This window comes from Podarcis erhardii (genome assembly GCF_964252035.2).
Source record: "Podarcis erhardii genome assembly, chromosome: 3".
In the NCBI taxonomy this organism is placed as follows: domain Eukaryota; kingdom Metazoa; phylum Chordata; class Lepidosauria; order Squamata; family Lacertidae; genus Podarcis; species Podarcis erhardii.
In genome coordinates, this window is record NC_138507.1 from 3,220,659 (window position 1) to 3,247,019 (window position 26,361).

Sequence of the window (26,361 nt, forward strand, 5' to 3'; positions counted from 1 at the left end):
GATGGGTGGGGTATAAATAATGAAATAATGATAATAATAATACTTGTTGTGAAAATACTATTACTAGAGGTAACAAGGTCCTTAACAGAGTTACACAGAAAATGAAGTAACAAACATTTCTTTGCTAGTTCATTTTCTATGTAAACCTGTTAAGGAGTTTGTTTTTGCTTTCTAATAATTTTTATTAATAATTTTTTATTTATAACAAATATTTTGTAAATACATTAACAGAAAAGCAAACATAAGTCAGGAGTCAATAACAGTTGTTGAAAACATTCCTATATTATTATGCAAAGGATATAAATGATAATTATGTTGACAAGTAAGAGGCTGAAGGTCAAATGAGGATTATGGTTTTGTTTCTTCCAGCCAATGTGAGTACAGAGCAAGTTAATAGTCCCATATATCCATAACTGCTGGAGAAGAGGTGAATATATTTGATTTTTTTTTTTAATGAAGCCTAAAAACTACCAACAGACTGCCATAAAGGAGGAGTCTGTTGACCACACTCTCTCCAACAAAAAAGGGAGAACTCCGAGGGGATTTGGGAAAAACCGACAGGGGTAAATACCATCATTTTAAATGTCTATTCCCTTGTAAGAGGAGAGGTAGATTTAAAAGGACTTTCCCCCTCCATCCTTGACAGGTGCTTTTGCTTATAGTCTCCCTCAGGTCGAATTCGCAGTTAGATTTTAAACTGTTTAAATCCCCATATGCAACATTCAGTAAACTCTTGTACATTCCTGCTACAAATCCCTTTCCATTAGGACCAATATTAAGAAAAACATTTTCTGCTTGTTAGAGTAGGCAAGTGGCATGACAGTGAACTCGCAACAGATCTAAAATTTGATAAATATGAGGCCATCCTATAGGTGGTCCCTTTATGCCAAGGTTAATTGCTGTCTAGGGACAGAATTTAAATTTTGGCAAAAATATTTCAAACAATAATTACCACTTGGCTAGAAAAAAAGTAATAATTTTTAATGAAGAGGTCATTAGCTTTAGAATGGTACTTCACTGGGGAAAATGCCAACAAGATTTTCTGCCTCCCCCCCCCCATATATAAATAGAACATTGTATTTATGGCTTTACAATATTATTGCAAGAGGCATGCGAATTAAGGAGTTTCAAACAGTACTTTTAGGATATATCCAACATTGTATCTTTATTCAAAAAAGGAGCTGCAGTGTTTATCTATTTTCACAATACAGATAATTATTGTTCATATTAGTACAATGAACTGAAGCTTGCTGATCACACTTTTCCTTTTACAATTATCAGAACCTTTGACCTTAATCTTGTTCACTGATTGACAGCAGAGGCCACAGAAAAGAGAACTTGCATTGTTTGTGATAGTAGCATCTGTTCAACTTGATTCAGTGGAGAGTATTTGCATATTCTTAAGTATTTCTTCTGAGAGGGACTAAATCCTTCTCAAGTGTTTGGTGCATTTTTGAAATTCACTCATAAGGTATCTACATGCGCTAATAGTTCCATATAATATTACTGTGCATAATCTGACAGATAACACTAGTGTTTTTTTTAAACAATGTATTCTTCAGGGATGACATATTACATTTTGACTTATCCTACTGGGCAGAAATGTCAAGTACCTTTAGGAAATGCCTTTGGAATTTTTTTATTGAATTAGTGCATTTTATTCTAGGCAAATAATAACTGTGGTAGCAATATATTTTTATTTAGATAATAGTTAACAAGTGGTTAATAATACTTTTGTTCTCTTTTGTGGGGGGAGGTAGCTAGAATCATCATATTTTTAATTCCACATGGATGTTTAGGAAAACACACACAAATTATCAGGCCTGCATTCATTTCTTTTTATAGCTGGGATACTGGAGAAACATTGGGCAAGTGTAATTATCATAAACATCCTCCATAAGCTATTTTTCAGCCACAAATTTGGGACAGAAAAATCATATCCTACTAGAACTTTCCATCAAATAAATACCTACATTTGATGGCTACAAGAATACTTAATTTTATTTTTAAAACAAGTTTGAACTACTGTTGTCTATGCTCTGGTAACCTCAAAGTTAGATTACTGCAATGCGTTATCCGTAGGGCTGCCTCTGGAGACGGTTCGGAAACTTCAGATTTGTATCATGCTGGTATGTTATCACTATACCTGCACTGATATACCCCTCAAAATATCAAAGTTGAAGAGCAAAAATTTCTCAAAAGTTGCAACTAATCCTAAAATGTCACCATTATCTCATTCAAGGAAAGATTCAAAGTCAATTTCATCTTCATCAGCTTGGTTGTCAAAATAATATTATGCACAGCATACTGTCATGCGTGTCAAACCATTCTTTATACAGCTGCATGTGAACACTGTGCCAGACTGCTCACATCTGCAGTGCAACAGTTCCAGAAGTGAATTTGTTGCTGGTTTATACTCTGCGAGGTATCTCTGCCATCTTCCATCCATTGCCATCTGGATTTGGAATGTTTTTCTGAATTAGCATGGCACAGGAATATGTCTGTTGATGCAATTCTACTACACCTTTTTCGGCAAAAAAAGTGATGTAGTGTAACTCCTTGGCACCTGCTGTGTTCTTACAGTCATACATGTGTAAAAATGTCAAGGCATTGTAATGGTTCTGATTTACTGTTTCAGTAAGTTGTGAAAACCTCACCACAAATTTTTGGCAGGGCTGAACAAGTTTTAGTGCAGCAAGTTTATCAGAACCATTATAAAGCACTTACTATGTCATAACAAATGAAGGCACAGAAGCCATGGAGTGCCTTAAGTACAATGTGTCCTATACAAGGAGCAATTTGGCTCACACCAGCTATACCTCGATTGTTGTAATCCAGGTTTCTGAAACATAGGTGCAGTTATGTTGTAATACTTAAGAATGTAAGGAACACCTAGGATGATTACATCTGTGTTCTCTCATACAATAATGACATCCTTGCAGCCTTCCTTGGGTGCACGCTGGGCATGCAGGAATAGGTTAGTATCAGCTTCTTTCTGATTTGATGGAGGTACTGTGACGTCTTCAACGTTTCCCTGGAGTTTTTCCTTTTATTTGTTCCGCTTATATTCTCCACATAGAAAGGTAATATTATTTTGTTTTATCAATGATCTTGATAAGAATCTTCACCACAGCTTTATCTTGTGGTCTCTTACAATATACTATGGAACATCTGTCCTGTCCTGTTGTGTTCTGATTTGAGAGTGGATTGCCAATCTTCCAGGAACAGGCTTAGAGCCCTGCACCTGCTCCAGATCCAGAGTTGGAGACTGCGGCCTCCAGCTCAGAGCCTTGATTTGATTGCTGCTGGACTCTGGGGTCATGACAGCAGAGATTTAAACTTGGGCAAAAAAAGAAATCATCTGTAAGTTCACTGGGTCAGCACTGGGCAGGTATTTACTTACAGGATGGTTGTGAAGACAAAATGGACTAGATAATGTACACTGCCGTGGACTCCATGGAGGAAAGATGGGATACAAATATGATGAATAAAATACACCTATTACACTTCACAGTACAGTGGTACCTCGGGTTACATACGCTTCAGGTTACATACGCTTCAGGTTACAGACTCCTCTAACCCAGAAATAGTACCGCGGGTTAAGAACTTTGCTTAAGGATGAGAACAGAAATTGTGTGGCGGCGCCGCAGGGGCAGCGGGAGGCCCCATTAGCTAAAGTGGTGCTTCAGGTTAAGAACAGTTTCAGGTTAAGAACGGACCTCCAGAACGAATTAAGTACTTAACCCGAGGGACCACTGTATTGCTATCTTTCTGTTTTAATAATAAATAGAACAAGGGTTAATTACAAATGTAAAACTGACAAGACTTCAAAATTTGATAAATTTATTCTGTTGCTTTCCACGTGGAGTTTCAAAGTAACTATCAAAAACAAATGCCATTCTTAATATACACATGTTTTTCTGTGTATAAGACTTGGTTTTTTAAACCAAAAAATTAGGTTTAAAATTGGGGCTTGTCTTAGGCTGATGGGTGTTTTCTTAATTTGGAGTCCCCCAAAATAGGGGGCATCTTATACATGGGGGTCTTATACAGTATGTTAAAATACAGTATGTTAAAAAAACCCACAGTAAAAATACTAAGGTGATCAGAGCAAGAGAGCATTTGCTTTTTCAAAACTTTTTCAATGAGTATGTCAAAAGTAGAAAAAAGCACAATATTAACTATGGTATCTGAAGGAGAGAAAGTAATGAGATCATAAATGTGCTAATTGAAAGTTCTACTTTACATGTAGTCCAATTAAATAATACACAGGATGCACTTGCTTAAGCTTTTCAACCAGGTCATCCCTTGAGCCCTCTGTCACCAAACAAAGAGATTATAATTGACAGAAAATAAGGCAATATTTTCGGTCAAATTCGCTACAATTCAGAAATGCATGGTAGTGATATTGCTATTTCACTTGCTGCAAACACTCCAAAGTGAAACAAGTCCAGACGTTCCTGGTCTTTAAACTACATCACAAGTTCCATATTACTTAGGCTATGCTGAAGAGATCACTGCTTCACTAACAGAGCAAAATGGATCACTACAGAATCTAATTTGTGGAAGCATAGAGCAATTAAATGCTAAAATAGACAAGCTACGGGAAGCTCTCTCAACTGGAGAGAGTAAATTAGAAACTATGTCAGTTAAAATAATTTAGACAGTTGGATGGAAGATTTGGAGGCCCAAATGCCATCTGTGATGAAAAGGTGCTTAAAAGCAAAATCATGGCTCAAGATATCCAGAACGTTTATTAAGTATGATGATGCATACGAATGGAGAAGTTAATGTTTTTAAAATGTGGCACATACCAGAAATATTCAAGATCTGAATTATAAAAGTGTGTCAGAAATGACATAAATTTATTAAGAGCAGTAACACTAACTCAGAGCTGTAACAACAAGTACTGCAGCTCAGTGGGGGAGCGCATGGTCTGCATGCAAAAGGTCCCAGCTTCAATCCCCAGCATCTCCAGCTTGCCATATTTTAGGAAGTGAAAATCCGGATGATCGGTAGCTTCTCTGATGAGATAGCCAACAACGTTTTTGAGCTTTTAGCGGGGGGGGGGGGGATAGCCAACCGCTGCCGCCTCCTCTAGCGCTACTCACAGACTTTGTGTTCTGGGTGGCCGAAACTGAGCAAGAGGGGGAAGCAGTGGTGGCTTCCTTAGAGGCCACTGCCAGCCCAAGCTGGGAAAGATGCGCATGGGCCTGGTGGCGACGCTGGTAGTACGCGGGCCTCGTGCACGCTCATCTCCGGCCAAAGCAACTGCTTCTGCTTTCAGAGCACAGTTAAAAAACTGTAGGCCCCCCAAAAGAGGACATGTCCGGGATTTCCCATACATATGGCAACCCTACCAAGTAGGGCTGAGAACACAACTTGCCTGAAACCCTGGAAACCCTCTGTCAATCAGTGTGGACAATGCTGGGCAAGATGAGCCAATGATCGGACTCAATATGCCATGTTCCTATGTGTTCAGAGGCAGCACCAGCAGAAGCAGTGGGGCAGTGAGAATGGTTGCTGACTGGGCTTCCCAATGCTGCCAGTTACTGGGAGGCGCAAGGCACCATAGAGCTCAGCAAGTGAAGGTGCACCAGAGAAGCCAACCCACCATTTCCAGTGCTGGAACCTTTTAAAAGATAAATCCCAAAAAGAAAACAAAAGACGCATACAAATTACTACAACTCTTCCAAAAATGGGGCTTATATGATATATCGAGTGAAGAAAATCCAAAAGATTTCAATTTTACATTTCTTTCAAGCTGGACTGGGCAATTAAATCCAAATCTTGCCATCATGGTCGTTTAACCCTATTTTAGTGACCAACCAACTATCCAGAGAAAGGATAGCAGAAACCGTACAATTCTATTTTAAGGAAAACAACAATGACATCACTAATTCTACCAACCTTTGGGAGGCCATGAAAGCAGTGACAAGAGATAGCTGTATCAAAGAAAAATCATATATCAAAAAAGAAACCTCTACAACAATAACAAAACTAGAAATGGAAATTACTGATCTACTAGCTAAATACAAAAGTTCAAGTCTTTAAGTCTATTTCAGCCAGCAATACAGAATTAACCCTAAAATTCATGTATAGGTGATACCTAACCTTAGAAAGCAGGCAAAGGTCCATCCTGGAACCTCATAGCATTGTTGGAGGGGCGGCCCCACCACATGCGGACAAAAATCCAACCTTCCTGGTATTCAACATTCCAAAAAATTAATAAGACAACAAAACAATTGGAAGTCAAACCAGAATTAGCTTTATTAAATATATTTCAGTACAACAACCAGGTTTTACATAATAAAGAATTAATAAGCCATTTATTACAAGCAGTAAGACACAACATAACCAGACACTGGAAAGACCTTTCTGGTGCAACGTTAGACAATTGGTACAAAACTGTTTGGGAAACAGTTCTACTTGAGATATTAACAAAGAGAGAAACAACAAAGATTGACACACAGACAGATAAAATATGGCTTTACCCTGGTGTGGTTTAATTTAATAACATATGCCAATATTCCAGAAAATGAACAGTCCCCCCCCCCCCAGCATTTGGCTCAATCTGGTTGATCTAAATTTAAATTTAAACATAAATTACTATTTTTACTTTGAACCCCCCTCCCACATTCATCAATAGACTAACATTTTATATGGTTTCATAGGTAATATAAGAGGAAAAATGATTATTACTCTTATTTAATGTAAGCAAAAGCACAAGGGTTCCTGATTAGGCATTTGGCTTTGCGATGTTGAAAGTTAGCTGTTAATTCTGTTCTACTCTGTTTCTCCTTCACTTTTGTTTAAACCAGTTCATGAACTTATACACTGACCACTAACAATGAACCATGTGTCGTAGATATTGCTACAAATCTTATTTTTGAGATGTACAAATGACACGAGAAGACTTAGAATCATAGAATTGTAGAGTTGGAAGGGGTACTGAAACCACACCAGACCTTGCTTAACTTTGCAAATGTGCTAGCAGTTTTATTGCTGCACCACAAGGCCACTTGTTCTTTTTATTTGTATCATTTAGTATTCCTATGATCCTTGTTTATAAAACCCTATAAAAAGTTATACACACAAACACACAATTCAAAATGGTCATACTTTCCTTGCATGTGCTAGAACAGAGCTAGTCAATGTAGTGCCCTCCAGATGTTATTGGACTACAGGTATCATCAGTCCTGACCACTGATCATGCTGACTGGGGCTAATAGGAATTGAAATCGAAAGCATATGGAAGGCACAGTGTTGGGTACCCTGTGCTAGAGGCAAGTGGGACTAGCTTTGAAAGTGGGAAACCGTCTTGGCCTCAGTGGAAAATGGTCTCTTTCTTGCTGCTATTTTTATGGGAGGTGGGCCTCTGAACACTGGACCAACATAAAAAAGAAAATTAAAGTAAAACTTTTCCAGGAGCTCTTACAGAATTTGTCCAAAATAGTATAGGGGAGTAATTTGTTGTGGTTGTGGTTGTTGTTATTAAAATTTGTATACTGCCCTATACCCTCGAGTCTCAAGTCACAAGATAAAATCACAAAATAAAAACACAAAATACACCATCAACAAGAGGAAACCTTTCCGGGGAGAGCATTCCACAAATGGGGAGCCACTGCAGCAAAAGCCCGTTCTCGTGTTGCCACCCTCCGGACCTCTTGTGGAGGAGGTACACGAAGAATGGCCAGGTTTTTCGTCTCAGCCAACTATTCACTAGCCAATGAGGGTTATGTTGCTGCCAACAATATAATAGTCGTACCTCAGCTCCCGAATGCCTTGGGAGTCGAACATTTCGGCTTCCAAACGATCAAAAACCGAAAGTGAGTGTTCCGGTTTTCGAACGTTCTTTTGGAAGCCGAACATCCGACGGGGCTTCCACAGCTTCCGATTGGCTGCAGGAGTTGCACTTTGGAAGTCGAATGTTTCGGAAGCCGAACAGACTTCCAGAACAGATTCTATTTGACTTCTGAGGTATGACTGTATAGATAGTGCAGCAAGCATTTAAGAGATTTTCTACATTTGGGGTTCTATCCACATATTGGAAAAATGATACAGTGACTTAAATACACGACACGCTGTGCACATTCAAAGGATCCAATAATATTTGTGTGTGTGTGATTTATAAGGTGAGAGGTGGGTAATTCTGACATGGAATTTGCAAATAAATGTATTATGTTCTGCAAGAATAAATGTCCCAGCTTACTGAAAATGTTTTACAACTCAACGGTACATTACTTGGCAAGTAGCACAGATCATAAAATTTAGTCACTACATCTGAGCCAACGAAGAGCACCAACTTATAAATTATATGACAGAACAATGATGATATTTACTCATGTGCATGTATTTAATTATTATAGAAGAAGCATTTTCTTTCTTATGTGAGCTACGTTTATATACCTACCTTGTTTAATAATAAAATTAAGAAAATAATACATCTAAATCAACGTAGTTTACTTTGTTCCTTGTGAAAGAAAGTGTTGGAATGTTTTCTTATATATATGATTCTATGATTATATCTTTCAGAATTTCATTGGAGATTCTCAGGTGAATGTTGCAGACCTTTCGAAACACATAAAAACACAATGCCCAAATCATTTACCTCTCAGAGTCTTTTCTGAAAGGAAGAAGCAGCCTAAGGCTGTGTTTAGATGAGTTAAGCACGACACGAATAAGCCTGAGTGAGCCTTGAGCTTCCAAGCTTCCCCTCCCCTCCTCCGGCACAAATGAGAAGAAGAGTTTAGAAGCTTTTGCTTAATCACAGATCGTTGGATTTTTGAACCACAAAACCACAGTTAAAGTTAGTTTGACACCAGCCAACTTGAAACCATGATTCAAACATGAATTAGGTGCCTTGCCCTGCCCAGTTCTATTAAACGCCATGTAAAGAATGCTATTTAACTATGTGAAAATAAATCTGTATATGATTGAGAGTGAAAATAAGAGCAACAGGGAGAACTCAGAAATACATAGAGAACACAGGTACTGGAATTGAAGCACCTTCAGCAAAACGGTTATGCAAACAGTCACTAAGGATGAGGTGTTCAAAGTTGTTGTCTTTCCCAATTCACCTTAACAACACCTCCCATGTCTTTTGAAACTTTTTAATGATACACTGCGTACTCTTAACAGTAATGTCACAAAGTATGCAAATTTGAATTGGATATATAAAGCTGTTATCATCAGAGGAGAAATAAATAACAACAGAACATTGAGTCTCCCGAGGATTAGGATTTATGTAAATATATGCATGTTTCTGCATGCTACTGTTCTTAATAAACACAGCCTATATATTTCAGTGAAGAGAACTGTAGTCAATTGTGTATACATTTATTTACAACCTTAGCAAAGAGCGCATTCTACACAAAAGGAAATAGGTTTCACATTATCCCCTGAAGTGGCCTACTTCTATCCTCTGCAATAATCAGAGAGATAAAATTATATATGTATGTATATGCAGCAGTTCTTTACCATTCTTAAAAAGATGTAGTTATTTTTGAATCTATGTAGAGATACTTATTTTGCCAGTCAACTTTTATCATATTGTATTTTATCATATTGCATCAAGAAACAATGCCTATGACATACATTTTATTGTCAATATTTGCTCAACTTTGTTTCATTTTAATTTACCAATTCCATATAAAAAGTTACATCACAAGCAGATTCAATTTTCTTTCCAGAGTATGTACAAATTAGTTATGGATGATTAACAAAGCATTCATGGTTTTGTTTGCTTTGGCTAAGACATGTTCTATATTATATAAATGTGAAGGAAGGACTTCATTTTGTATTCTTGCTAAAAACTAAAAACAAAAACCCGTTCATGCCTACATATTATAAATGACACAAGAGCTGTATTCTTAAATTAACATTTCATCAAACCAGTTTGTCTAGCTGCTAGCAATTACATCAGAAAATCTAATTCTAGCATTAAAGTGAGATGACCTAAATGCACATTATCACTTTCTTTCTACTCAGTATTAGGAAATAAAATCTTTAATGGAAAGGAACGTTTCTGGGAGTTGATGATAGTTGGAGTTCTCCAACCTGGGAAAAGATGGAACAGGCATTGTTGAGCTGGATGGCTGACAGTAAGGCAGCATCATACATTCACTACAGAGGCGTAGGGCATCAGTAGTTAATTCATATACGGTAACAACCGTTGAAAGCCTCTCTGGTCTAATTAGGCCCAGCAAAACCATTTCCCACAATCCATGTCCACCTGCCCCACACCTGATGTCATATGTGATATCAGATGTGGAGTAGTTTCAGACAGGGCTTCAAGGAGCAATTGGGAACTTAAAGTGGAGCTTCCAGTTCCTCCTTTGCAAGCAGGGCTCCCTGCCAGCACTGATCAGCTGAGCTGCCCTAGGGCAGCCGAAAGGGCTCACTTTCTCCACTTGGTATAAGTGGTTTTCTCTGCAGAGGAAAAAATGCTCCATTCAGAGGAAGTGACTTGAAGACAAATTGCTTCTCACAGTTTCTTCTAAACAAACAAGTTTCCTTTTCCATCCTATTGTAACTTTAAAATAAAAATAAGAATAAATGTTTGTTGTTGAAATGCCAACGTGCATTCATATATACGTGCATTTTTGGGGTGCTGTACATATAACATAAGGGATGCGGGTGGCGCTGTGAGTTAAACCACAGAGCCTAGGACTTGCCGATCAGAAGGTCGGGGGTCCAAATCCCCGCAATGGGGTGAGCTCCCGTTGCTCGGTCCCTGCTCCTGCCAACCTAGCAGTTTGAAAGCACGTCAAAGTGCAAGTAGATAAATAGGTACCACTCCGGCAGGAAGGTAAATGGCGTTTCCGTGCGCTGCTCTGGTTCACCAGAAGCGGCTTAGTCATGCTGGCCACATGACCCGGAAGCCACATGACCCGGAAGTGGACCTAATGGTCAGGGGTCCCCCCTTTACATATAACATTGTTCCCATGTGGATCCTGCCCCACATGACTAGTTGATCTAAAGTGTATTCTGCATGAACGAACAGTTTTAATCCAATTTGTGCCAAGAATGCACTTCTTAAACACTTCTTGCCACCAAGTGTACACAGATAGCGTTTCTGTAGGTCACTTCCTACTGTGCTGGACCTACTGACATTGCAGGGCTGTGCCACTCCCCCTCTCCTACTTGACTTCCAGTGAATAAAGAAGTGTGATATTTTAAAACATAAAGAAGGAAAAATGTGTGTGCAAGTGCGGTGAGGTGTTGCTGTTTCTGCCAGCGCTCGGAAAACACGATGGACAGGAAAGTACAGTGGTACCTCTGGTTACGAACTTAATTTGTTCTGGAGGTCCGTTCTTAACCTGAAACTGTTCTTAACCTGAAGCACCACATTAGCTAATGCGGCCTCCTGCTGCTGCCGCGCCGCCACTGCGCAATTTCTGTTCTCATCCTGAAGCAAAGTTCTTAACCTGAGGTACTATTTCTGGGTTAGCAGAGTGTGTAACCTGAAACGTCTGTAACCTGAGTACCACTGTACCACTGTAGTTAGCATCAATGTGCACTACTTCAGAAGCACACCCACTGTTATCAATCATCATCATCATCATCATCATCATCATCATCATCTAATTTATTATTTCTACCCCACCCATCTGGCTGGGTTTCCCCAGCCACTCTGGGCGGCTTTCAACAGAACATTAAAAACAGAATAAAACTTCAAACATTAAAAACTTCCCCAAACAACAGACAGACAACACAGATGGTAACTCTGGCTTTAGGTAACGTTAGTGCGCAAAGACATATACAACTGCAAAGCACAATGTGCAAAAGTGTTGTGTGAGGAAAGCCTTGTGCGTTTCAAACCCCAAGCGGGTGCACAGCCTTAATCTTATGCAAACTGTGAGGTCCATCTGAGAAACACTAAATAAATACCATTAAAAAAAAATTCAATAGATATTCTGATATTTACATTTGTTGAACCTCTGTACACTACAGAAAGTGACCTTTTATCATTGAAGCCAAGAGTCACTTTATACACAACAGGAATGTAGATAATCCTTATGGGTCATAGTTTGTAAAAGCTGTGCAAACCATACTCTTCTAAGCCCCCAAATGATACAGTTTTAACCTTCAGTAAATGTGTTGTTGTTTTTTACCCAATTTTCACACTTGATGGTTAAACAGGTTTATAAATAGTTTCCCTATCCTGATATAGGAAAATATATAGGTCAACTATTATTTACATCAGCATCTTAAAAAGCAGAGACATCACCTTGCCAACAAAGGTCCGTATAGTTAAAGCCATGGTTTTCCCAGTAGTGATGTATGGAAGTGAGAGCTGGACCATAAAGAAGGCTGATTGCCGAAGAACTGATGCTTTTGAATTCTGGTGCTGGAGGAGATTCTTGAGAGTCCCATGGACTGCAAGAAGATCAAACCTCTCCATTCTTAAGGAAATCAGCCCTGAGTGCTCACTGGAAGGACAGATCCTGAAGCTGAGGCTCCAATACTTTGGCCACCTCGTGAGAAGAGAAGACTCCCTGGAAAAGACCCTGATGTTGGGAAAGATGGAGGGCACAAGGAGAAGGGGACGACAGAGGACAAGATGGTTGGACAGGGTTCTCGAAGCTACAAACATGAGTCTGACCAAACTGCGGGAGGCAGTGGAAGACAGGAGTGCCTGGCGTGCTCTGGTCCATGGGGTCACGAAGAGCCGGACACGAATAAATGACTAAACAACAACAACAATTATTTACATAGACCGGCTCTTACAGGAGGCTAAAAAGACCGGTCAAGTATTGGTCATTTGGCCACCTAAGGAAAAAAATTACTTCCACATGACCAGGCAGGAATGTATTTGTAAATCTAAGATTCTCCTCCTTTCTTCAGTTCCATTAATTTTTCCAACAACTCTTTTAGGTTTGTGTGTAGGGAGCAGTGCTGTAATTACAGGGAGGAACCAGAAACGACCAGGATCCTTAGCTACTGTGTTTTTAGACGATTACAGGGAGAACAGTTTCTCTAAAATTTGGATGAGGCAGAGAAACAGGCCTTTGTTCTAAGAGCAAACTCTGAATTTGAAGAGAGAGAGAAAGAGAGAGAATGAACTACGAGTATGTCTAATGCTTAGGGCAGGCTTCCTCAACCTCAGCCCTCCTTGTAGTTTTGAGACTACAATTCCCATCATCCCTGACCACTGGTCCTGCTAGCTAGGGATCATGGGAGTTGCAGGCCAAAAACATCTGGAGGGCCGAGGTTGAGGAAGCCTGGCTTAGAGCCATGGTGGTCCAATGCACAGTCTGAGGGGCGCATGTGGCCCCCAAGGCCTTTTTTGGCAGCCCTTAGCAACATTTGACACACCTTGATCCAACTCTAGTCACGCAGTTAGGTATGACTAGTGAAGGCAAATGAAGCATGGTGCCTTGGTATTGACAATGTGTTTCTTCTTCTCCTGAACAGTTCCACAAGTGAATGAAAGAGACTAAAGAAAAGAGGGGAATTGTTTTGTGGGATATGTGTGTGAAAGGGTTTGTAAAAAAACACATGCCATTTCATCTCAGTACTACGTAAGAGTAGCTGGTGGGAGAGGGTGGAGGACACCCATGGTTCAAATATGACACATGTCTCCGCAGGGAGACTATAGAACTTACCTGCTGATACCTCCCATTATTCATACCTCCAAAACAAACAAAACAATTACTTGCCCAGACACTCCCAACCTCCACAACTGCCAAAGATCCCTCAAACATGTCACTTTTGCATTTGTTGCAGAACCATAGAGCCCACACAGTCTGCTGGGGAGTAGGAAGCAAACAAGTCGTGAATGGGAACGAAAGTTTTCCTAGCTCAACCAAGAAAACATGATCTCTCCAGGTGAATAACTCTTCAGAAATTTAGATGTGAAACTGATTAAAACTTACACTTTAAAAATAAAATAAAAGGACAGGGAATAACTGAAGTATTATTTTGTGCTTGCGTTTTCTTGATGCACACATAATCTTATAAAAAACAAAGAAATGGTCAGCATAAGATTTTTGGGAAATTAAAACAAGATCCCATGTAATCTTTGAATGCCAATTTCATTTCCAACTCACTATTGACAGATGACACCGCACAGAGTTAGGACTGGTGAGAAAAGGGGTGATTTCTCTTTGTATAAAACAAAGACAGAAAAGGGTGGTTATAGTTACTTCCTGTGAATGAAAGGGGAGGAGAAAGACTGGAGCAACTGGTATGTAACCCTTGCCCAAGGCAACTCTTCTTAAAAGTAACAGCAAAATAAATAAAAAAAGGAAGAACCACTGCAGAAGTGATATGAAATGCTTCACAAATTACTAATGCAACCTTTTAACCTTATAGTTCCTATAATTACTCAACTACAGCCCATATCCTATTCATAAAATTGTATTCTACAAGGCAAGTAACGAAGAATTTGATGAACAAGTTGTTTGTGCATCTAGAGCATAGTGAGCAGTGCTGTGAATAATGGAAATGTTACATATTTAGGTTTAAATTTATATGAAAGGACCAGTGGGGGTGGAGACACTATTCAAATCTGCATACTAAATCTAAGAAGTGAAGTTAAAGGTTTTCTCAGGTGGACTGTGCATTTTTTAACATTAGCGTATATTAATATTTAAAGCTCCAATCCACATTTTCCTATATATTTTATATCAATAACCCAAAATTTGGTGACTGTCAAGATTCACATTTCAGATTGATGTTATGGATATTCCAGAAGAAGATATTTATTTATCCAGCTTTCAGGCATACTAAAATAAATATTGCCAATCACATTTAAATGCTTCACTGAAGTATCTGAGTTTTCCAACATCCACAAGAGGTGTCTGGTAAAGTTAACATTCACGTATGAATGATTGCACTCACCAAATTCTAAATATTACATGGACAAAATTACATTGACAAGGAACACTGGCACCCAAATTAAAGACTTAAAATAGTATAGGATATTTTCTTAATAATAATTTCCTGACTTCAACACAATTTTTAAAAAACAAAAATTTTGCAGTTAATTGAAATACTGTGAACTGTTCAAAACTTGAACAAAGAAGCAATTATGATTCATAGTAGAAAGAAATGTTTGAAAGATCAGAAATCAATGCTGTAGCTACAGATAGCTTGCAGTTGTGAGTACTGAAACTTACATTCTAGCAAGACAACAGTAAGACAAGAAGTGGAGGAAGTAATTACACTGTGTACATGCAACTTGCATATGACCTGAAGCTTGTCAGTAAGGACTCTTTGTGGCAGGGAGGACCAAGAGAAAGAGGTAACTCAGACTACCCAACAGCTGAAATGTGCACTGAGGAAAAGTGAGACACAGATCAACTCTGGCTAACCAGGACATAACTCAAGGGCAACAAGCATGTTAAGGAATTGTCATTATCTAGCTCACGTAACTGGAAATTCATGCTTTTGTTCTTAAATTGGCTTAGGCAGCAGCATCTGCAGCACTTTAATTAGTTACCACAACTACACATACAGATCTGTAATGATAATGTGCTTTAAGTAGTAATCGTAAACCAGTATTAATTCAGGCCTAACCTAAATATAATCAAGTTTACAGAAGGCAGCAAATATGGAGCTAACAAACTGCACAGATTGTCTGGGTTTCTACAGTAATTAGAATAATTCTTATAAAGTAAAAATCACAAGCTTCTGTAACTTAGAACAGCCTTATGTTGCATCTATCTAAATGGTATGAAATTTAAATTCTCTGTAAATGCCATGCGCAGCCATTTTCCTCAGTGTTATTTGTGTTTTTAAAAGACAACTCATACATACATACATGGTGCACACATGCTTCACTTTTGGATGTATATCACTCAAACCAGCACATGGAAATAAACCAATATCCAGCCCAAACTGCCAATATGCTCTGTGGTGTAAATGCTGGACTGGTGTCTTTATTTGTTGTTGTTGTTTAGTCGTGTCCGACTCTTCGTGACCCCCATGGACCAGAGCACGCCAGGCACTCCTGTCTTTATAGCTTCCCCATTCAGTTTATGTGCATGCTTGCACCGACCCAACAAGTTTGTAAAATCATAATAGTAAAACTGACAACAGCAAAGTCAACATAAGACAAGACAGGAAACTAATCAAAAAGCTCTAACAGGTCTAAAAAACAAGGATTATAAATGGGTGCTGACAGGATGTGAAATTCAGCACTAGGAGAGTCTCCCTGGAGGAGTATTCAAAAGCCAGGGTGCTGCTTATGCATGCAAACTGCCTTCGCTTTCCTAGCAGTGAAAGGGAAAGCTAATGTTGCTTTGGAAAATCCTTAAGAAAATCAGAGTTATTCTAATAGATTGAAGAATTAGGGGAAACATTATTTCTCTAGAAAGCATTAATCTAATTTCAAAATGCACTTGAATTAAAATTAATTTGCACTGTAAATATTTCAAAACTAACTCTAAAATACATGTCTAAAATACATAATTATAGAGCCTGGGCCGATTGTGTTTCCAGTGCAATGAGGTGAGGAGATATTACATTTTCCCCAACACTAAGCACACAATGCCTATTGATCAGTATCTGAAACATCAGTGGAGATAACAAACATATTCACTTCCTCCTCAACAGTTGCATCCTTTTGTGAACTTCAGCATTTTTAAGGATTTTTACTTCATTAGAGGCTGAACACTTTCTCATGGTTCTTTATATAGCTCTAAAACAGACATATTGCTCACCATTTTGTCACTTCTTTTTTAAAAAAATCTATTTTCCAAAACTGTGTGACTGTCATTAGGGATTTTATTTTTTTAGACAAGACTGTTCTCTTCTCATGCAACAGAAGAAGAAGAAGAAGAAGAAGAAGAAGAGGACGTAGAAGAGAAGGAGGAGGAGGAGGAGGAGGAGGCAGCAGCAGCTGGGCAGGAGGATACTGTGCAGTGAAGAACTAAAAATAAAATCTGCTTTGTTGAATTTTGTGTGAATTGTCTAGAAACATGAAAACTATTATAAAGTGATTGAGGAATTAAAACATTATGTTTATAAACATATTCTATGACAACTATCTGTCACGAAACAGATATCTTGCAATTCTGGATACATTATATAATACATTTAGCCAGTGCTTTTTTTTCTAAAAAAATATTTAGGGGTACTCTCATTTTGACTCAATAAAAACACCATTATATAGTTCAAATCGGGGGAAATAAATACAGTAAATGGACAAAAGTACAAAGATTCACAAAATGTTTAGGGGTAAGCGTCCCCCAGAAAAAAGCACTGCATTTAGCTAATCAACATGTTCCTACACTTTGCAGTCAGAAAATCATTGCTGAGTAAAACTTACTTCCATGCAATTCCTGATTTTAAGACGTATTTACACAAATATGACTTAATATGTCACATGTGACATATGTCTCAAATAAGAAAACCTGAAGCTATTTTTAGCAGCACGCCTCAAAACTCCTACTCAGGTGTAATCCTCCTGCGATCTACAAGATTACTCCAAACGAAGCTGACTCACTAAGCTTATTTACAATGAAAGAGTAAAGAATTCACAGCTGAAAGTTTGAACTGTGCCACTAAATTTTTAATGCCAATTTGAGCTGATCCTCAAATACAAATACAATATGTGGCTCAAGAATGCAAGGCACTTGCAAAATTGCATTTGACATTCATCACTCATGAAAAGTTAGTTTTATCCATGTATTAGGATACAAATATCTCAATCCTGCAATTTAGGCCCATTCAAATCATCCGGAATTTTGTCCACTTCACTGAGAAACCAGAACAAGTTCTTTTAAAAGAAAAATTTTGTTGTCCAAAACACAACCTATACAGCATAGCAACCAAAGTTGCAACCAATTTAGAGTTTTGACCTGGTGAATTTTGTTCTGGCTCATCAATTTCTCAGCTGCAGGTCTCAATCATTACAATATAGATGTTGATTCAGCCATAGACAGAGTGGTAGTGTGAAAAAGAAGCATGTATTTTACTTTTGAAAATCAAATATTTGGGGGCAGTATGCTCACGTCCACACTCACAGTTAGAATTTTGGAATGTTGTGATGATAGTGCTATACGTGCAAAAATGAACACTGTCGCAAGTCTAGTCTTAGTGACTGTGTGTGTGTGCATATGCATCTCAAGTTTGTAATTCAAAAGCTGTATTCATGCAACAATTCTGAATTGCACAAGAAAACAAACATGGGGCACATGAGAAAAATGCAATGTGACACAGCTATATTCACAGTCACAGCAGAAATATAAACTTTCCTTGTAAGGAAAGGCTAATTTGCCAAACACCATTAGAGAATACTTCAATGTTACGATTATTTTATTAAGATGGAGAAAACAAACACCAAAGAAAATCAAACTAGAACATGAACATTTATTTCAGGGTTCCTTGCAAAAAGGGTATTATCTATACATAATATTATGTATATTATGCATAAAGCAATGTCCAAGCATTCCTAGCCTATTTCCTTCCCAGAAAAAATAAAAAATAAAAAACCAAACATTTTGGGATACTGGGCTTAACAACTGTAGATCTCATTGCCCACCCCCTTCCTCATCAGCGAATGCTATTTATTCATCAGCTATTTAGCACTGATTAGATAAACAACTGCTAGGTGCTAATTAGCCCTGTCAGAATTTAATAGCTGATAGGAAACCCCCTCCCAAGTTAAACAACAGCTCAGCTATCTGGCAGGCATTGTTCTTCATCAATTCTCTCAAATATGGAGAGTTCTACTCTATGGAAAACAAAGTTTACATCAAGAAAAAAGTTAAATTACTTGCTCCTGTAATCCCATCACATTCTGGGCTGTGGCTCTTGGAACACTTATTCAGAAGTAAGTCCCACTAAAACCAAACAGCCGTAATATGTTTAGGATTACAAGGTAAATCAGATACTGAAATTCCAGTAGTCTTCATTTTATTTCTCTTGGCCATTTAACATTATTTCACTTCTTTCACCCACAGCCAATCAATGGTAGCTTTAGGGGAATCTGCATACTATGGGAGACAGAGCTACCTAGATGCTTCTGTTCTCTCCAAAGCGAGCTACAGTCACTTTAAAGAAAAGTGAACACATCAGAGAACTAGCATGCACGATCCTTAGAATGCATGATGTGTACACACATGCTTTTTAAAGGATGCTGACATAATTTTGCGGAGTTTACTTTGAACATACCATAGTTTAAATATGTTTGATTGTGCAGCAAAGTTGAACTACCTGAACTGGCACATACATATGTGCAAACTAAATGTATACATAAGCCAGGGTTGGGGTGAGATGGAGAGGAGACAGCTTGGAAAGCTTGAACATACCAGCAAATCACTGAAATCAAATCTCTTTGTGGCAGTTTCTCTTCTACTAAAGATCTTGAGGCTGGTTAACTTTATTAGAGGTTTTATTAAGCAACTGAATCCATCTAAGTTAAAAAAGCATCAGAAAAAAACTAGATTCCACATGAGATACTGTACTTAGTAAATTCTTGCAAAAAGTTTGTAGAAAATAGTGCTTCATGTTTTAGAGTAAATCTCTGGTCAGAAAGCAGCAGAAAAAAAGAATTCAAAATTTAACGAGCTGCTGCTTAAATGTTAAACATTGCTCTGTGAACCATTTTATATTAAAATTGGATAGTTCTGAACATCACACATACAAGAAGTATTGTTTGACACAGTGCCATTTTGATGATAAATTGCAATCTACAGCTCAAAATAATTCTACCCAGGGATTAACATTTCAGAGGCTGAGCCAGAGATTATGTGTGTGGATCTTGAATTTCATCATCTCCCTTTGGCACAATAGCTTATTCTTTCCTTTTTTCATCTATTCTCTCATGAAGGGTCAGGAAAGCTTAGCCTTGCAGTTTCATTCATTTCATCTCTACATTAACCAGATACCTTGCAGTCTTTAGTTCTTACATGTTATTCCATTACAAATACTACAGCTACACTGCACTATGTCCCTCCCCCCACTCCCTAATGAGGCATGTACTAAATCAAAGGCTGCCATCAAGTGGTTATAGTGCACTAAGCAGCACTATGTAACCTAACACCTCGATAGAGGTTTCATCAGGACACACGCTGATTACATCCCTCCACATTTTAAGAGTTCCAGGAAATTACAGGAGGTCAAAATAATTGTCCTTACCTTTACCCACAAATCCTTCTCAGGTTTATTTATGTGAAAGCTCCATACGTCCTCAACATTAGCCACTAAAGATAAAGTGTTGGTAGTGATATCAATACATATGACATCACTACAACACCATGAAGGTCTGTTATCACATTGGTGAACCCCACTTGCCCCCTCCCTCTTCATTTTCCAACTCCTGGCTGTGCAACATTCCCCCACATAGAGAGCTTTAAATGAACAGGGTGTAGGTGCTTGAAAATATTACAATTAATTCATTTTCTGGCTGACCATATATAATTATTGAAAGAGAACGCTGTGTTTTGCCAAGGTTGTTAAAGGAAAATTCCCAGCTCATTTGGATTGCCAAACAAAGACACCAGCCAAGAGTATTGGTGCAAAACAGCAGCCTGTAGGCCTGATCTTTATTCAAGGAACTGTTGCAACAGGACTTCAAACTACCACGTGGAAGAAGCAGAAAGAAGCCCCGAACAAAGGATGGCTCCCGTTTTTATAGGCTTCCCATTTTACCCTTAATAAAACGTCATGCATACATCACATCTATGTCATAAACTGGAAGGGGTCACTTGGCAGAAACCTGAGTATCAGGTTTGCCCCCATCCCTCCCTTGACCTCCACCTCACACCTACTAAGTAAAACACAGAAAAGTATGTACATATTCCTGTTTCCCAGCCAAGATGAGCATATCCTTTTGTCTTGATGGAGACCCCAATCCATTCAGGTTGGTCTTACTATTGTCCTTGGGATGACTACCTGTCTGGCACTCAGGTGCCAGGAAGCTAGAGATTATCACCTAAGCAGTGAGGCAGTTGTGTTGACCCATGCTTCAGGGATTATGGCTGTCCCCAGCCCTTTCCCAATCTCCTCTTCTAGTAGCCATAATCCTTCTGGTGAGAACACCATTGGAATGGAACAAATCTGTTAATGGGGTGATTTTATATGAATTCATACAGGTTTTCTGTTACTGAGGAGCCAAAACTCTACAAATGGATACTATGTAACCTTTGGAGTTGAGACAATGTAACAAAGGGTCTTGATAGCTTGTTCTCACTTTCCCTTATCCCCAGTGGTTTCCTTTTTTTTTTTAAAGTTATTTATTGAGGTTTTACCAACAGAGAAAAGGAAATAATTACAGAATAAAAAATAAAAAGTTACAAATACAAAAATACAAAAGAAAAATACAAAATACCTGAAAAGTGAAAAAGAAAAAACAATTAGCGAAAAAGAAAAAAACGAAAAAAACAATCTTTTCATATCTCATATTTTGTTTACATGTTTCCTGACCTCCTCACACCTCCCTTTTTCGTATTCCAGTTCACATGGCTGGTTCAGCAAATCCTTTCCCTCTTTGTTTTTATCTTAATTCTATATCTTAACCTATTATAGCTTCATATTTTCATCTGATTATCAATCCATTTTTTACATACTCTTTTTAACCTTATTGCTAAAACCGTTTCATTTCAATCCAACATCATTTTAACATTCATTAATTTTACAATGTTTCTTCAAATAGTCTTTAAATTTCTTCCAATCTTCTTCCACCAACTCCTCTCCCTGGTCTCGGATTCTGCCAGTCATTTCCGCCAGTTCCATATAGTCCATTACTTTCATCTGCCATTCTTCCAGGGTGGGTAGATCTTGTGTCTTCCAATACTTCGCGATGAGTATTCTTGCTGCTGTTGTGGCGTACATAAAGAAAGTTCTATCTTTCTTTGGCACCAATTGGCCGACCATGCCCAGGAGAAAGGCCTCTGGTTTCTTCAAGAAGGTATATTTAAATACCTTTTTCAATTCATTATAAATCATCTCCCAGAAAGCCTTAATCCTTGGGCACGTCCACCAAAGGTGAAAGAATGTACCTTCAGTCTCTTTACATTTCCAACACTTGTTATCGGGCAGATGGTATATTTTTGCAAGCTTGACTGGTGTCATGTACCACCTGTATATCATTTTCATAATATTTTCTCTTAAGGCATTACATGCCGTAAATTTCATACCTGTGGTCCATAACTGTTCCCAGTCAGCAAAAATAATGTTATGTCCAACATCTTGTGCCCATTTTATCATAGCAGATTTAACCGTTTCATCCTTAGTATTCCATTTCAACAGCAAGTTATACATTCTTGATAGATCATTGCAAATTTTGGACAAAGTGGACTGTTTCAAGAAGTGGCAGAGAGATATTTCTAGATTTGTCTGGCAGGGCAAGAAACCCAGAATAAAATTTAAAATACTAACTGATGCAAAGGACAGAGGTGGATTTGCCCTGCCAGACCTTAAACTGTACTATGAATCAGCTGCATTTTGCTGGCTGAAAGAATGGCTGCTTCTTGAGAACATTGACATTTTGGATCTAGAAGGTTTTAATAATGTTTTTGGATGGCATGCATATTTGTGGTATGACAAGGTTAAAGCACATAAAGCATTTAAAAACCATATTGTTAGAAGAGCATTGTTTAACGTCTGGATAAGGTATAAAGACTTACTTGAAAGCAAAACCCCAAGGTGGTTGTCTCCGATGGAAGTGAAGGCTTTGAGAAAGCTCAATATGGAGGCCAAATGGCCAAAATATTGGGAGATTTTGGAACAGGAGGGTGACAAATTGAAATTGCAGAGTTTTGAGAAACTAAAAGATAAAGTGCGAGACTGGCTTCACTATTATCAAATAAGGGAGGCTTACAATTTGGACAAAAAAATTGGCTTCCAGGTGGAAAAATCAAAATTGGAATCAGAACTGTTAGATCCCAAAACTAAGAATTTACCCCGGAGTGGTTTCCGTTTATGTGAACTGAGTTGAGGCTAGTTTGACAGCTGCAGTATGGCTGCAGTCAGGGAGTGCTGTTCCTTAACCCCTATTGGATGGGAGTTCAGTAGCTGTCAACATAAGAGGACTGGATTGGTTTTAGTTTGAAAGGTATTGGAATGTTGTCTAATGATTGTCCAGCATTTTATGAATGGGAAAGTCAGCACAAGCTTTATGAATGGAGGAGTTTTTGTAAGCGGTCTACCCTTATTTTACGGGCACACTTTGGGTATGGGGACAAAAGGACAGTGCATTAATTAGGGTGACATTGTGTATGGTACCAATTTGAGACACGGTTTGTGGCACCAGGCTTCATTCATGAGAGGAGTGTTGTCCCGCCCCGCCCTGCTCCCCCCTGGTGAATTCAGGTAACAGGGAGATTCAAAAATTTATGCTCATTTTATGCTTTTATTTATTCTGGCTTTCACATAATTTTATTCACATTTGTATAACCTTCTATTTCATTTCGGTCATTTTAATATTTATTAAGAGCACTAATACTCTTAATAATAATAATAAAGCAGAGACATCACCTTGCCAACAAAGGTCCGTATAGTTAAAGCCATGGTTTTGCCAGTAGTGATGTATGGAAGTGAGAGCTGGACCATAAAGAAGGCTGATCGCCGAAGAATTGATGCTTTTGAATTCTGGTGCTGGAGGAGACTCTTGAGAGTCCCATGGACTGCAAGAAGATCAAACCTCTCCATTCTAAGGAAATCAGCCCTGAGTGCTCACTGGAAGGACAGATCCTGAACCTGAGGCTCCAATACTTTGGCCACCTCATGAGAAGAGAAGACTCCCTGGAAAAGACCCTGATGTTGGGAAAGATGGAGGGCACAAGGAGAAGGGGACGACAGAGGACGAGATGGTGGGACAGGGTTCTCGAAGCTACAAACATGAGTCTGACCAAACTGTGGGAGGCAGTGGAAGACAGGAGTGCCTGGCGTGCTCTGGTCCATGGGGTCACAAAGAGTCGGACACGACTAAACAACAACAACAACAACAACAACAACAACAACAACAACAACAGCAACACGTATTTCCTTTTTAAAGGTGATTTGCCAGGCAAATTCAGCACTATAAGTTTCTTCATGCTGTAGTTTCTTCATGCCCGAGATGATTTATATTTCTGCAAGCTTGTCCAACAGCCAGGGCTTCTTTCCCAGGTGGTACTCAAGGGCACGCAGTACCAGCACCTCTTTTTTATTGTTAAAAAGTACGACACTCACTGTAACAACTTCATTGTGAGTACTGGAACCTATTTTTCTGGAAAGGACCACTGCCTATTCCTATATTGTTAGACTGCTTTGTAACTGTCTAATGCCCAGAAAAATACAAATGAATCTAATCTGAGACTGTCTATATATTTTGATGCAATAATTACTGGCACAGTATGCATGATTATCTGTGGGGGAAAATCTAACTGCAAAAACCTCTATATACGAAGCTAGTGAACTACTTAGAACTGCCATGCTCAGAGCACTTTAAAATTCATTTGAGGGAAACACCTGGAGGCTTTTATTGAACACCTCCTAAAATAGCCAGCTTTCGCAAGGTGAGCCCACAGTCTAGCAATTGTATTTCCTATCATCAGTTGCTCTCATAATGCTATGTTTCATGGTTTAGGGGGAGGATCCCCCCCACAAGGTTTTGATAACAAGTCTTGAAACTGTCTGAAAAAGTACAATCTGCTAAACTGCAGGACACAGTAGAACAACAGTGCATAGCATCTATTTTCCACCCTGGTTCAGCCTGAAAGATGCCAGGCCAGGGCATTACCTCTGATTTTACCAAAATGAGCCTCCCTAATCTGTCGACTTTATTTACAGCTGAATGATATATGTATGTTTATTCACAAGCAAGTCCTTCTGATGTCAGTGAGACCTACTACGAAGCAAGGATTGTAGCTTTATCCTAGTACTAGGAATATGGCCGTCGCCATATTGGGAAGTTCTGTCGGAGGACTTAAGTCTGAGAGGAGAAATAGAGAAATAGAGATGTTTTTATATTGTGGGTGAAACTCCTCAGTGGGACTTAAGAATGACAGTTCTGTAATTAATGATGGAAAGAGCGCTGTTATCTATGAAGGTGATGATATATGGAAACCATCTCGATTTGAGGATTGGAAGAACGGAAAATTCACACAGGATTATTATTGGTGTTTATCAGCTTAAGGAGACTATCAGAAGAGATCATAAAGAAAAAAGAGAAAATATATGAACAAGATGTGATGTGGAAACAGCAAGATAAGACTGGATGGAATTATGAACTCTGTTTGGACTGATTTGGACATTAACGCAGTGGCAAGAAGATGATCAGAATCCCCCTTTGGATCTTGAAATATGGGTCCCTCCAACAAAATTTAAAAATCGGCTTTGTAATTCGGAATTTATGTGATGTGATTTAATTTGATTTGATTGGCCAGTTAATAAAAATTATTTTTTTAAAAAAATATCCTTCTAGTAGCAGCTTAGAGACCAACTAAGTTTGTTATTGGTATGAGCTTTCGTTTGCATGCACACGAAAGCTCACACCAATAACAAACTTAGTTGGTCTCTAAGGTGCTATTATGGGACATGGATGGCGCTGTGGGTTAAACCACAGAGCCTAGGGCTTGACAATCAGAAGGTCGGTGGTTCAAATCCCTGCGACGGGGTGAGCTCCTGTTGTTCGGCCCCAGCTCCTGCCAACCTAGCAGTTCGAAATCCAGTTTAAATCCAGTATCACCAAATTAGGCATTTGAAAGCAAGTCCAAGTCCGAGTAGATAAATAGGTACTGCTCCAGCGGGAACGCAAACGGCGTTTCCATGCACTGCTCTGGTTTGCAAGAAGCGGCTTAGTCATGCTGGCCACATGACCCGGAAGCTGTACGCCGGCTCCCTCGGCCAATAAAGCGAGATGAGTGCCACAACCCCAGAGTCGGTCACAACTGGTCAGGGGTCCCTTTACCTTTACCTGTAAGTGGGGAATCTGGTCCTGATATCAAGAGACAGAGCAGAAAAAGCTAAAATCTGTGGCCAGGGTCACCTTCAAGCAGATTTCATCCGGGACATAAAAATGGCAAAACAGCCTGGACAGCTCCATCCCTTCCTGCTGTGCATGCGAAAATTGACCAGAGCACAGCCTTTAGCAGCTCTACCATACAGTCTGCTATATTTGCCACACAGCCATTTGGCCTGCTACCACCAGCCACCTAAGTCTGAGGATATGAAACTCTCCCTTTCAGTCACCAGTTATGTCAGTTTGATGCCCATGTTCAAGTGCTTTTCTATAGCATCAAAGAGGAAATGAAGACGTGCCTTCGGAGTGGAGCAGGATTCTTTGAAATCAGGAAAGCTTTCCTCATCATAGTGATACACTTCACATGCAGCTACATAGGAGAAATTTCTCTGTGGTGCAATTCCACAGCGCAGGTGACTAAATGTGATGCTGTAACAATGTGGGCCTTACCCACAGAATTTGTA

General features: G+C 38.9%; 1 protein-coding gene across 4 annotated transcripts in view; it reads right to left on the minus strand.

Moving 5' to 3' along the window:
- Window positions 1–26,361, minus strand: part of EHBP1 (EH domain binding protein 1) — a 279,413-nt gene that overhangs the window by 177,329 nt on the left and 75,723 nt on the right. The window lies entirely within an intron of this gene.